The 14,894-nt window shown below is 38.5% G+C and overlaps 1 protein-coding gene across 1 annotated transcript in view; it reads left to right on the top strand.

The window, feature by feature from the left end:
- Positions 1-421: 421 nt before the first annotated feature.
- Positions 422-14,894, top strand: part of LOC129570205 (uncharacterized) — a 60,575-nt gene continuing 46,102 nt past the window's right edge. Inside the window, exon 1 of the mRNA XM_055449717.1 lies at positions 422-896. The gene's annotated coding sequence lies outside the window, so the exon portion shown is untranslated. The remainder of the gene's footprint in view (positions 897-14,894) is intronic.

Genomic DNA, 14,894 nt, shown 5'->3' with positions numbered 1-14,894 from the left:
GAGAGAGAGAGAGAGAGAGAGAGAGAGAGAGAGAGAGTGAAGTGGATTGAGACTGTTCACACATGTAAAGCGGAAAATTTTTATGGTGTTGTTTTTCTCTTCTTCTTCTCTGCCTCAAACTCGAAATGATGGTTAAAACGTTCTTGTTCGGCTTTCGTCTTCCCAATGTGTCATGTTATCAGTAGCAACACACATTACGTTGGTAGTGGTTATAAACAGAGAACGCGCGCACACCATTCGATCCAACATTTCCATAAATTCTGTGTCGCGCCGTTCAATCGCAGTGTGTCTTGTACGTACGCGTGTTCGTGTGCGTGCAAGTGTTTGTGTACGGTGGGAAAATGGATACTTCCAGTGAGAGATTCGTTTCCATGATGGAGCCGATTGCCACAGCCTCATCCATCGCTCGCACAATTCAGTCAGTATTGTGAGAGATTTTCATGTGAACGGTCATCTCTGTTTACGGATTCACATCTTGATATCGCATACACAACACATTCGAATTGAGTGCGTGCTGGTTTATTTTGTTTTCGCACTGTGCTAGTGAGAAGAGATTTTTTTGCTTGACAAACGACATAGAAACAGCGAGAGAAAAAAAAATAAATAAAAACAACACAAACAGGACTCCCGTCTCGAATCGCAACAAAATAAAACTTTTTTTCTCTTGTTGTCGTTAAATCAATTTAAACCGAACGAAGAGAGAGGGAAAATTCAGTGTAAAGAGAAAAATAAAATAGAATTGTTGGTTGTTCTTTATCGTGCAGTGTGTGGTGTGTACCATTTATTTGGTGTGTTTGACTTTTGACGTGTCCGTGTTAACGGTGTTTTTTTTGTCTTCTCTCGTGTGCGTGTGTGGTACGATTTCATTCGATTTATATGAACAGCCAGAGCCCCATGTAAGTGTAATGGAAGCTTTCAATATTCAAACTCAATTCATTATCTCTACTACCGCTAGCCATTTAGCGCACCGTAAATTTACGACCGACATTTTCCGCACGAAACTTTTCGCACGACAAGCGAAAACAATTTTTCGGTGTAAAGTGAAACATTTTCCTTCATCTTTTTTTGTTGTTCGTTCTTCGAGTTAGAAATAGAGAATGGCGCATAAATGTCTGAGTGAGTTTTTTTTTCGAGATAGGGAGGAAAGGGTGTTTGCTGATTGTGCATCTATTCACTTTTGCCATGCAAATCAAAATGGAAATGACATTTTGAGAGATTGGAAAGCCATCGTGATTTTGGCTGAATTTTATCAATCAAATGACACAATCGGAGAATGAAGTCGTCAGTCGTGCTCTTAAATCGCGAATCAAAATCAATTCGCTGCGATTCCCAAACGTGTGAGCTGCTGTTCGGGTTCTTCTCCCTTATTTTTCTTATTGAAATGCAAATCGTTGATAATTTCGCTGTCACAAACAGATATTGTCGCTGCGAAAAGAAATAAAGACCGAACCCGTACTCACATGCCCGTTGAACTACGAATCATAGTCTACGAAAAATGTATACTCCAAAAGAAAGAACATCCACTCGAGCAAAAGTCGAAAGGAAAAAGGGAGCAAGAGCAGAGAAAAAAAACAACGACAAATGAAACATAAAAACATTCCGATTTATTCTAAAATGCCGTAAATTTCACTATATTTGTTGCATAAAATGCACACAGAACAAAAACCCATCAAAAATAATGTTGGATACATAAACCGAACGGGGCAAACGACACAACTGTGTACATACGAACAACGACCGAGAGAGAGAGAGAGAAAGAAAAGGGAAAATGATGCAAACAATATCTCCCGGATTTTTGGTATGGTTTTGAACTTAATGAATTGTCTCAATTTATTTTAAACGAATTCTTCGTGTGTTCTTTTTCATTTTTTTGCTCTCCTTATTCGCTCCTTGTTCGCGTCGTCATTCCTGCAAAATTTTTCTATTTTCTTCATCACTGCTTTTCGGATTCGCTCTATATGCGAATCAAAGCAAAGCAAAGCATAACAGTGACTTAGGATGCGAGAGAAAAGTAAAAATCTCGGGTCACACACAACATTATGTTGGTGTGTTGTGCACATACGCATATATAAAGTGTGCTAAAGCATGTAGAACCTAACAAATCGATCCAAACCACATTCATTCCCGCGCGCGTACATGTAGTGGATACAGCACGGATAGACCAATCTGCCACAGCCACTGTTGTCGATGCTGCTACTGCTAGTGCTGCTGCTATTCCAATGTATCATCAACTGCTGCTGCTTTTGCTGGCGCTGCTGAACTTTGCCGCTTTCTCACTCTCGAATAACCAGCAAACAACTTTAACTCCATCCCGAAGAATGAAATGAAATTGGCAACAACAACATCATAATCAATTCAATTGATTAGAATATTTCTCTTTCTGTATGGTTGTGTTTTCTTTTTCTTCTTTCTCTCGCATCTATTTCTCTCTTGCTTTTCGCTCGATGCTTTTTCCACATATATTAAGTCCCGTTTTGGTTCTCGTTCTGTATACATTTCTCTCAATTTGGTTCAAGTTATCTGTATGATGATGTTGTTGCCTATGTCTATATGTGCCAGTCACATACATATCAATCGTATTCATACATGGCCAATGACGTCGGCAGTGTTATGCTTGGTTCTCGAAAATTGCTCAACTCCGGAGCCATTTTACTATGCTATGTTTGCTATTAATATCGTTGTCGTCGTCGTCGTTGTCGGCAGCCGTCCCCTTCCCCTGCTGCTTATCCAAAATGTTGGAATTTTCGGCGAAGCCACGACCAGAAGAATAAAGCGAGTAAAAAAATGCCCAAAATCCCATACAAAATGTTATCGTTGGAATATTATTATTGGTTCGACAGTGACAGTTACTAAATAAAAATAAAGGAACCAAAAAACAACAACACACACATACAATTTGTTGGGTCACATTCTATCAATGATCGCCCCATCGATAACGCATTTCACTCACAGATATCTGTCAATGCTTCAGCTGTTACATTGTTGATGTGATCATAAGAGCGATGGTTGGTGTACACATTTTATCAATAAATATTTTGGGATTTTTTTCAATGACTCTCTCTAGCTCACTCTCCCGCTTTTGTTCACTCTCATTCTATTGCTTTCACCTCGACCAGCAATGCTTTCCCACATCCGAAAAAAGACGAAACAGCGTGTGTACTTAGGATGTCTGATATGAGTGGAACATTTGTCGATATCGTTTTTAAGCCACCGTCATGCAAATCTCAATAATATTTTTTATGAGTCGTCCCACTTTTCGATTCGATGAAAATGCTCGCATATTTTTATTTCATTTTTTTCTCTGTTGGTTTGGTTTGTTGCTGCTGCCACTCATGCCCAAACAGTTGTTTCGTTATGAGCACCCAATGCTTTGCGAAAAAAAAGAGCTGATAACACACAAACAATGCTCGAAAACTTGAGAACCACAGCTGCAAAAACTAGAAGGAATGTATGGCGTAGGGCAATCCGAATCATAAAAATAAAATAAATGAACAATTTTTTTCCACCACTCGCCAGTATTATCGACTTCGTTTTTCATCATTTACTGCATACTTTGGCTTTATCCACTCGACGTCGTCGATGACGACGACAACAACATCGGTGGTAGTGATGGTTGCGGCGGCGGCCACTACACAGCTTCACAAATCATTTACAGCATGTGCGTATGCCAGTTTTATAGTTGCTTTTTTCCCTTCTATTTATACTATTTGTGTTGCTTTGTAGTGTTCTTATGCGGACTCAAAATCGATGAAGAACAAGAAATGAAACAGGGCTTTCTTGTGTTCTTTTTTTATTTCAAACTTTTTTTATATCCTTTTTTGTTATTCCGTTTCATTTCGCTGGGCCATTTTGCAGTACATACATACACGCGAACATTATTTGATAACTTTTGATCCTGTAATCAAAACTCAAAAAACTGTTAAGGAGAATGCATTAAAGTCAATGGGAAACCATTTTGTTTGCCATTTTCTTAGGCTGCCTTTGATTTCTCTGCTTTTTTCGCTCTCTCTTTCTCATTTCTGTTCGTTTAGTTTTGCCCTTTTGCTCGGTTGTTATGTGTTTACCTCCAGCTCATTGCTTCTTTGTCCAACCGTTTTTTCATCTGTGTACAATAAAATAATTTTCCCGCACTCTACTCTAGTTGGTCCCACGTTGCCGTAACACAAAGCTCTTTCGTTCGCTTTCATAGTATTACTTTTATGGGTTCGACGCTTTGAATATTTGATTCAGCACACTCTGTGTGCGTGTATGTGTACCGGGCTACACAGACATCGCATAAGGAACATCAGCATCGGAAAATGGTTTATTATGACTGCTCGAAATGTCGAAGTACTAACCGTTATACGTCTCACAGTAACACATAAATATTATTCACGCACATTTTTATCGCAACGTCTTGAATTTTCATTTGCTCGAGAGAAGGAAAAAAAAAACAACCTCACACCGTGCCCGCATCTGTATGCTACGTGAAGAGACGACATTATAGGCTCTCTCACACGAGATCCTAGTGGTAGGCTGTTATAGTTTTCTGTCATTCTAAGCAATTTTCCCAACAACTCGTACAACAAACGAATTTCGAACTGTGTTCGCAGATTCCATTGGATCTTGACAAAAATTGCGCCGTCTAATGATGAGGTTGCTTTTGTTGGCTCAAAAACAAACAAAATGGATGAACAGAGTGAAAAAATAATCAAATTTGTGTTCGTGTGGATAGGTACAAATGTTTATGTAGAGCAGCTAGCCAACGACTATATCGATCGATGCACGGAACTAAATCCCATTGAAAACCAATTTTGCCAATATAGTATTATAATATGTATGTATATGTATTCGGATTTTGTCCCAAAAAAACTATCTATTGTAACAAATAATTGTCGGATCACTTTTTTCACTTCTGTTCGACGGTCTTAAGCTAAATGCAAAATTATTTCTATCATAAAAAAAACTGAACGGGAAACAATTTATGTTGAAATGAGAGAAGGAGAATGTGCAGAAAATCGACAAAACTGATGCAAAGACTTAAAAAAAAGATTTCACAGACACAAAGAGAACGAGAGTGAAGAAGAGAATGACAGAAAAAGCGCCCGATTCAGGCCAATTTATTATGCTGGTATCAAATGAGCGCTATTCATTTCAGAATGCGCGCTGCAATAAAATGTGTGTATGAGAGAGTGTGTTTCTTCCTCTTTCTCTCTCCTTCTCACTGTGTGCCACTGCCTATTATCGAATTCAATTCAAATCGATTTCTATTCACGGATCGGATATTGAACGGATTTGGATGAGCTTTTCTTCTCGCTCATACTCTCAATCCGAGTGAAATCGAATGAATGAATCAGCATAATGGTTTCTAGGGGGTAATTTAAAGCCTCAACACATACACAAACACACACAAAAAATATTTTCCCACTGCCAACAAGAGATTGTTGTTCTATTGTTTTGGCAGAAAAGAAAAAAGAATCGACAAAAAATGTGAGTACCATGCTATGTCAAACAAAGCAAGCCCCAAATTTATGCCATCATTTGCATTTATTTTCATTTCCGCGCTCGCGCCACATACATGGAATGTATATTTAAGCTCATTAGTACGGTTATCTCCGCTTGTGGATGGTGAATGTCACATTTCAGCGCTAGATATATCGAAAATCTAATAACCTTGTCGCGAGCGACCTGCTTATTTCCGTTTTTTCGGGAGCTAGAAAGATAGAGAGGGGGAAGGCGCGCGTAAGCGGTAAACCCAACCAAGCGTGCGAGAGCAAGAAAAGATTAATAATAGAACTAAGCTACCGAACCAAAAGTACCAAACCAACGAAACAAATAATAATGATTACGAACCTCCAGAGACTCGCTCGCATGCTTTTACTGACTCGGGCAAATTCATTCGCGAATAAAACTTTTCTTCGGTTGTCTTTGAAAGACAAGGCAATAGCGTCGTCTTAATGCGTCCATTCCTTAGCATGATGAGGAGGAAAACCATGGCTGTTGTTATTTCCCTCTACTGCCAACCACTACCATAGACCATACAAAAAAACACACACACACGTATATTCCAAAATGAATGGAGAGCATTAAACAATTTGGTCGTGGGAATTTTGACCAAATATTCGCAACACTTTGTAGCTCATTCCGTTTTCGGTTCAATCACGCATCCTGAATCAACCCTGAACCATCAATGTCGGAGACGCTTGTTGAACAAGCCGTCGTTCGTTGAATTCGAAATACCAAGAAAAAAACAATCTTTCAGTGTTTGTATACCTCATTTCGTAATCATCCTTAAGTTACTGCTGTATTCAATTTCACCATCGTTCACCCCGCTTTCATCCGAGGAGAGAATGGATAAATACGTGGTAATTTTCAGATGCCCCTGTCCCAAATACCAAACTTTTTTTCCAAGTAAAAACCAATTCCATGCTTGAGATTCATGACACCCTCTCTTTCTCGCTCAATCTTTAAACTTGTACCCGAAAATCATTAAATATGCATAGAAACAATATGGATTCTAATTTCGTGCTTGAAACTAGCATTTAAACTCATTCTCTCTCCCTCCCTCCTTCTCTGTGTGTCTTTTCACGTGGAAGAGCGCAATGGTTGGGCCGGGAAAGGGTTTTGTTCACCTACTAACGGCTACCGGTGCTGGTGGTGATATGTGTGTAAATTGCTTCGACTACAGGAAGCGTGCACATTAAAAAACCTAGACATACACCGTATGGGTATATCATTACACACAAGTATCCGGAACGTATTTGGATATGTCAGCTCGCAGGCATTATATCATCACACAAACGCGTTCATTTTTTGCTTCACATCAATTTTATTTGTAATTTAAAATTAACCCAGTATGGCACGAAAATGGGAACCCGCTTTGAGAGTGTTCACAATGTCGCCAAACGAGAAATATTTAACGTATGCTCTCTCATGTAAAATGTGCAAACGAGTTGAAATTGATGTGTTCATTCCTTCGAAATGGTCATTTGTGTCGGTACAGCGTTCGCATTCGGCCCTTGAGCTGTTTGACAATCCGTTGGCATTCCGAGGAAAGGAGAGCGAAAGAAGAGGAAGGAGCAAACAAGAAGAAGAAGGAAAAGGAGAAGAAGAAAAGAAAAAAAAGCACACAAAATGAGAACGACCATAAAGCAAACAAGCGATGAAATTAGGAAAGATTGGCGATTTGGGAATAAAAACGAGCGAATATATATTGCCATAAATTTATCAACTTTGCACACTTTTTCTGCATCCTGTTTCTGCCAAAACTTTAAATGGCTCATGATGAACAAGATCCATCATTACGCTATGCACTATTCGACTAATACCATAGTATTCTGTGGCTTGAATACATTGCCCAATTTCCATAATGTAATACTAACAGTTCCAGTGTTTTTTTTTTGGCTTTTCATTCGTCGTAATTTCGATGAATCGGTTTACCTCTACATCATTTGCCTGATTAATTGCAAACCATAAATTTCTCGATATTCGCTTTGCATCCCGCATATTTAGCTTCTAGTAAATTTAGTCGCGTGTTATTTACCGTACAGCATAAACTGCATTAATTACGGTATGTTGAACATTTATACGCTTCATCGTTCGCATCTAACAAAAATGGTGTACGCTTCCGAATTCAGAAGTCACGGTTTTGTTTTACTCGAATTTCCATTTCGGAAGCGCGGCGGCGAAAATTTAATAGATCCCGTTGAATAATTTGAAAGAATACAAATTGCTCGTTAATTGCTTGTTAATTGCTTAATGGTTGAGCTTTGTGTGCGCATGAATCCCTCTTGCTTCTATCTATAACTATGTACTATTTACATCAAAAACCATTGGTACTGTATTGAAATTCTGTTTGCCTTTGCCTACACTCAATAAGCAGCGCGTAATGCGCCGCACAGTATGTACGTGTTCACATCGCATGAAATATGTAGCGAACAAAAACAAAAACAAAGAAGAAACCAAAATTATGCCACAAATTGCAAAGCAACGGAATGGATTGCGGAGAGGTTTAAGCAAATAGAGCCGTTAAAATACACATGTGATTTGGTTGATTCGCGAGCATTTTCAAAATGGATTTTCACTTTTGTTTTAGTTTCCAGTGATCAACATCATCTTAAAGCGATGAGTTCAGTCTGGATGTCTAAATTCGCCGAAATATTCATCCGAACGGAGGTGAAGATGGTGAGGGGCTCGAAGAAATGCATTAACTTTCGAAGAACACTTGAAAATTGCTACATCGCTTGGAAATCCAACCACCATCACACAAACACACATACACATCACATGGCAAACAAAAAGTAATGCAAACACACCAGAGAGTTCGTTTGAATCGCATCACACAAACAGTTTGCATGTCGAGTATTTTCTTACTTATGTGAAATGAAATATTCATTTTCACTTGAATATCTCGCTCTCGCTCTAACGCTCAGCACATCTCATTCGCTTCCATCACACTGTGTTTAGTGTCGCTGGGGATGAAATGAGTACTTGTCCGTGCGCCTTACCGCGCACAAAACATTGGATACATACATACATGAACATTCCGATCTCATATACTTTTCATTGCTCTCTGAATTGATTCCCATTTCGAATGCAATAATTCAATACTCTCATTGTGATGGCGGGCATTGTAGTGCGACTGTACCCTATTCTACAGCAAACCTTGTGACGTTAGCAAGTAAACAAATAACTCACTCACGGTCGAAAGCAAAGTGCGAAGCAGCCATTTGACTGAAACCGGAGCACGAGAGACAGTTAGAAGTACACATGTGTGTGAGTGCGAACAGTCAGTTGAGAGCTCAATACTCGCGAACTCAAAATATTTGAATGTTCTTCTCATTTTCATGGAATAAGGGAGCACCACTTGAAATTGATTAGACCAAGAATTCACGGAATGATAAATAAGTAAGCATTGAACCGCCTCTCGATCGTACACACGTTTCCACGTAATGGCATCCGCTTTTTTTAAAAATTCAATTCAAATCGAAATGGATTCATTTGGCAGATGTGAAATTTCTCTCCATTTACGATTTAATATATATGCTCCGCAGCACAAAATACACACGAAATCACATGCATTTGGTGTTAATATCAATTTGCCGAAGAAATTATCATCCACAAAAAGTAGATTAATCAATAAAAAGCAAAACAACTGATAATAAATCTATCCAATTCACATGAAATTATTTACGCTTGTGATGAATTATTGCCCATTTCAGCACAATTGAGTCGAATGAAAAGTAAAATTTGATTTCGCAGAAGCAAATGGAATCGATGACAAAAGAAGAATAAGCGAAACAATTCGATTCATAAATTAGTTGGTAATGCTTCAGAAAATGAGAGTGCTGAAATGAAAATCAGGCAATGTGCCAACAGATGCATATCGGATAGATACGAATATTCTACCAGAATACCATAATGTATCTGCATCCTTCGTTCGTTCGTGCACCAAATGACCAAACGACACACTAAACCCAATTAATAAATCAAACAATTCGATTTCAGTCGCATGTTTCACACGTTCTGAATATTGTATTAATTAGCACCTTTGCAACGCTTTAATTGAAAGCTTCGTTAGTCATCATTCAATATGCAACACCGATTCCACGGTGGTCCTGTATGCGATATCACCAACATTGACTTCTCACTGAGCTGGTGGTGTGTGTTTGTGTGCACATGAAGAGGGATGAAGAGAGAGATAAAGAGAACGAGCGAAAAAAGTCATTTGCTGTTTTAATCAAATATTTATGCAATTGGATCGTATGAACATAGTGAAAATTTTCGAAAACAACCAATCAGATTTATGTAGGCCATACGATAGTTTGATCGAATAAAACCAATCATTTCATGCATACGCACGTTTTCTCGAGACGATATTGACATGATACATATTTATGATGGCACATAGCAATCAGAAAGCAAATATGTGTATCGGATTTCAATGTCAATTCGATCATGCTCAAGTTCATTAACACATTCGATTATATTTAAATCCATCCGATGTGCTGTCTAGTTAGCGAGCGAGTTAGAGAGAGAGAGAGAAAGAGACAGTAAAAAAACGTCAGCCATAGTTCCGAACATTGAAAACGACGACAAGTCACTACCTATTTGAAGTGTTTGACAAAATTTCGAAGGATATTAAATGGGATTAACCAGATTTTTCGGAGGATTTTGATATATTTGAAATCAAAGCGCAGCAGTTTTATACACCACCATTCACCTAGTTATAGTTTCGAAATGTTTGCTCTAAAATGCGAAAATAATTCTATCAAAGAGCCATCGAGGCTTTGATTCAGCAAATCATACTTTGGGTTTTCTCACATATCCCGAAATATATGGATTCAGACCATTTTCCGAGGCTTCATCCGCCATAACCATCGACACTAAATCATTGGTGATATCGTGCTTAAATTCCACTACACTCACTCACCGACAGGCAATATTGAATTTTTGCACCGATGTCGAAATGGAGATTTGATTTTTTTTCTGCTGACACAGTGCTTCGCGTTTTGCTTGATATTTATTTATTCCATTTTCATTCGCTCCAACTTTTTTTTTATTCCGAATAAGTTATTCAATGCGAGCGAAACCCCATCCGTGGCAAAAGTTATATCCGAAGAAGATATATCTGTCAAAAGTAGTTGTGTTTGTTTCTTTTAGTCGAGCATGAGGTCTTTTGGTTGTTTTTTATATTCGCACATGTATCACTCATTCACTCACTCACTCACCCCAAAGCCACATGCTAACAAACGTGCAACGAAATACGGAATACGAAATATATATTTGAAATGTATATATACACGGGATAGATATATGTATACAGATGGCTCACTTTTGAAGGGTAATTTTATTAAATGGCCATTAATACAAGAATGAGCCGCACACGCACGATTTCCATTTTGTTCGTGTGTCTTTTCTCTGTCTTCTTTCTCTTTTCGGCCAGACTCTGTCTCCCTTGTGGTGCTACGTGGTGGAAGTGTTCGATGTGGCGAACACGTGGATTGCACCGCACACACATACATCGTCAAAATGAAACTTAAATAGCAACATAATTCAATTTAGATTTGAAAAGCTTCTGCGGTAGCTTGGCAGCGTTAATAGCAAACGGCGACACCGTCAATATTCTCGTTTTCGCTGTCACTGTGTGGGAACTGGAGTGTTTTGTAAATGTGAACGTCCGCGCGGAATCGATTGATTGAAATGTCAAAGTTTGGCACGTTTACTCGGCTCATTTTTATTCTGCGATTTTTTTTTCTTCTTCTTCTTCTATTTCGTAATACCATGTCCTATTTATATTTGTGGTTGATGTGATGTGTGTGTATTGTATGTTGTGCTGGGTACCACCACGCACCCATTAACTATTCTTTCTTATTCCGAACACAAAACCGATATCATTGGTAATGATGGCAAGAGATAAACAAATATGCCAATTAAATCTTACTTAATTAAGTTTCGAACCGAATGCTTTCTCGATTGTGGCAATAATAGAACAAAAACACCGAAAAAAAATTCATAGAACTTATTGATCGAAATGTGAATGGTGAAATTGCGAGGGGGGATGCGAAATATAAAACAAAGTTCGTCTTTTATTCTCTTTCTCTATCGGTTTTTGTCTTCTTCTTTTTTATATTATTTATTTTTATCGTTAAATGTGTGTCACATGACAAATTGACGCATATTGGGTAGCAGAACACTACTGAAGCGTTAGTCACCCAGCAGTATATCAAACACAAACAAATGGATTCGAGAAAGTGTGCGAGAGAGAGAGAGAGAGAGAGAGAGTGAGACAGCACAGAAAAAGTCTGACTGCAGACAAAATCAGCCACTCGAGCAATATTGCCAACCAACTTTTCTACCATACATACACAACGCACACACAATATTATTTTTTATTGTCGATTGCGTTGCTTTACGCTCAATCCAGTATACTTCCATTTGCTTTGAGCACTTTCTCGCGCGCTCCACACTTACCCATCCTCCTATTTTTTTACTTGCCCATAATTTCTATGATGGGTTTTTTTTTCCTTTTACACTTCGCATTAGTTTCATTTTACTTGCAAAAGCATACGACCCAACCGATACGCATTGGTTGCAGCTACTTTACTGCGTTCACAAATACTCGGGCGCGCGCAACAGAGAATTGAAAAGTTTCACGCTCTTCTGGTCATTCTCCTCCATTTGGAATGCATCTATTGTGCGTCTAAAGTACAAGCATAAATACGTTTCCATCGAGTTGATGCGGGTGGTTGTGAGTGTTTCTGTGTTATTTTTTTTCATTTCTCGCAGCTCCTTTTGCCGTATTATTTATGCGATTAAATTAGTTTCAAATATAATAACGCATTTGTCGTCAGTTGCTTGCTCTTTCGCTTTGTTGTCGCAAAGCCTTTGTGTGCAGCTGCACCATTGCCACACACTCATCCTCCAACGGCGTATATGTGCGCACGGTGTTGACATCGTATATATACATCTTTTGTGCTGCTGCCACAAAGAATCGGACGACAAATGAAAACCCTGTCTGAAACTAACGAACGCAGAAAAACGAACGTAATATATAGCAGAAAACGAAGCAGAAAATAAAAATCGAAACATTTTCCCAATGACATTCAAGGTAGACGTCTAATTTTTTTTTTGCCACAGTGGAAAAATTTCATTTCAAAATATGGATTCAATTTCATTTTGCTCACAATGGAGCTGATGGCTTTCATTTCCAACCATGGAGCATTGAGTGATACCGTGTGAGAGAGATAGGGAAGCGCTCTCGAGAGAAAGTTATTTTTAATCACAATAAATCAACTCGAATTGACTCTCTCTCGTTTGGATTTGAATCAATTTTATGTCATTTCTATCAAGCATATCACAATTTTTTTCTTCGTTTTTTTTTTTCATTTTACTCAATCATAAAATCACTGAATTTTATCTCTCTCGCTGAGATTTTTATCACCCGATTTTCCGATTCATTCCAAACTATTCTTTTTCTCCCTCTCTCTTTTTAATGCGAATCCATTCTTCATACTTTAATAGGCGTTCAAAATTATTACTTGATTTTTATAAGCTGCTTCGTGTTATATTGAAACTGAGCGGACGAACGGACAGAGCAGGCGAATGGAATACGCATAAAACGAGAGCAAAATCAATAGACATTTTTCGCAAGAATGTAATAATAAGCTCGGGCTAATAAGCGAGAGTTTTATTCTTTTTTACGATGAAACCAGATATATTCCATCTTCGCAACATCGATATTTCTCCATATACGGTAATAAGTTGAAGTGAGTTCATCATTGGATCGTTTAGTGTTTGTGTATTGCTTGAGGCAAAGTGGAAAAAACATAAGCCAGAGAGAGCCTAATTGCTGTTTTCCGTCTGAGACTTTGAGAGAAAAACGGATCACATTTTCTTTCGAGATGCTATTCAAACATGTTGTTTTACGTTGTATCTCTTGTTATGCAAAACGTGCGTAAGCAAATAGATAAAAATAATGATTGTGGCTACATGAGGAGGAAAAAAGTTGATGTCCCATTGTATAAAGTTTTGAATTCAATATTTCGTTCTGCGTCTCGTTCAAACCGAACAAAGAAAATCACTGAACCCATTGTATTGGCTGGGTTTCAGTGTGTTGAAGTGTTTTGCATCGATCGATAGTATCAAGTCGATAACTTCAAGTCAAACACGCTCAAGAGCAATATAACATTAATTGCCACTAAACATACTTTAATCCACCCACTCGTAATCCGCATGTGAAATGATAGAAAGAAAGAGCCTTCTTCAACACCATTTACAGTGTACTCTACAGCACGCTTTTTCACCATCGAAGGTCAGCTCACTAAGCCCAAGCGTGAAGCAGCAACCAGCACATACACCCAGACACTACATTATAATCTCTTTGGAAAAATTGGTTTACGCAACGGACACAATTTGAGACGTGCAATACTTGCAGAAAACAGCAAAGTTCGGTTGCTTATTTGACATTAAAAATGGCATTCCGACATGGCCATCGGGCCGATGATAACCATGGGCCAACTGTAAATTATTACATCAACTTCGAAATGGAATATCATAATATAATCACATAACTTTGTTAATCATAGGCAATGATAAAAATGTAGGAAACTGGAGGAAGCCAAATTCCGCAGCAAAAATGTTACGAGTTTACTGTGGTTTTTGTCCCCACCAAAAAAAGCGACTCCATCCGTTTTGATTGTTAATGATGACAAACGAGAAATGGTCCAAACCATAGCTCAGCTCAGCACAAGTACAAGCAGAAGCGATATTAACATCACGTTAATCCTCCGGTCGGTATTGAACCAATTTATTATTTATCCGATCGATTCCCCGAGATATGATTATGTCTTTGGTTTTTATGTTTCCACGAAAAACGGAACCAACCAAAGAAAAGAAAGGCTTATAAATCTTTCCGACGAGAGTACGGCGCTTGTTACGAAAATATGCTACTTGTATCATAATTATTTTCGGTCCCGAGCAAGTCATGTGTACTTGCCATGTATACGCTTACTGAGTCTTGTCACGTCCAGTCCAGAAGAGTATGAGAATGTGTTGATTATGGCTGCTCACAATTATACAACCTAATAAAATAACAATTTTGCATAAATATTTCTAAAAACTTTGCTTCTTCGGCGGGCAAGTGAATCTTGATTCGGACAAAAAACAGGAAGAGCGTTGAAAAGATGCAAAATCCATTAGCATTGAAAGCATTGAATTTACTGGTTTCTATGCTAAAGAGAGCATTTTCAAACGCAAATGTGAAAGTGATGGTGTGCATTTTGTGTTATGCCCGTATTGTACACAGTAACATACCGAATATTAATCGTGCTCAGCTGGCTGGCTGACTGACTGGTTGCTTGTTGAATAACGACGACGACGACGACGACGACGACGACGACGACGACGACGACGAC

Source organism: Sitodiplosis mosellana, unplaced genomic scaffold (genome assembly GCF_009176505.1).
Source record: "Sitodiplosis mosellana isolate CC-2019 unplaced genomic scaffold, AAFC_SMos_1.0 Smas_scaffold_1, whole genome shotgun sequence".
Classification (NCBI taxonomy): Eukaryota; Metazoa; Arthropoda; class Insecta; order Diptera; family Cecidomyiidae; genus Sitodiplosis; species Sitodiplosis mosellana.
Note: the sequence above shows the minus strand (reverse complement) of the source record. Positions and strands in the feature narration are given on the sequence as shown.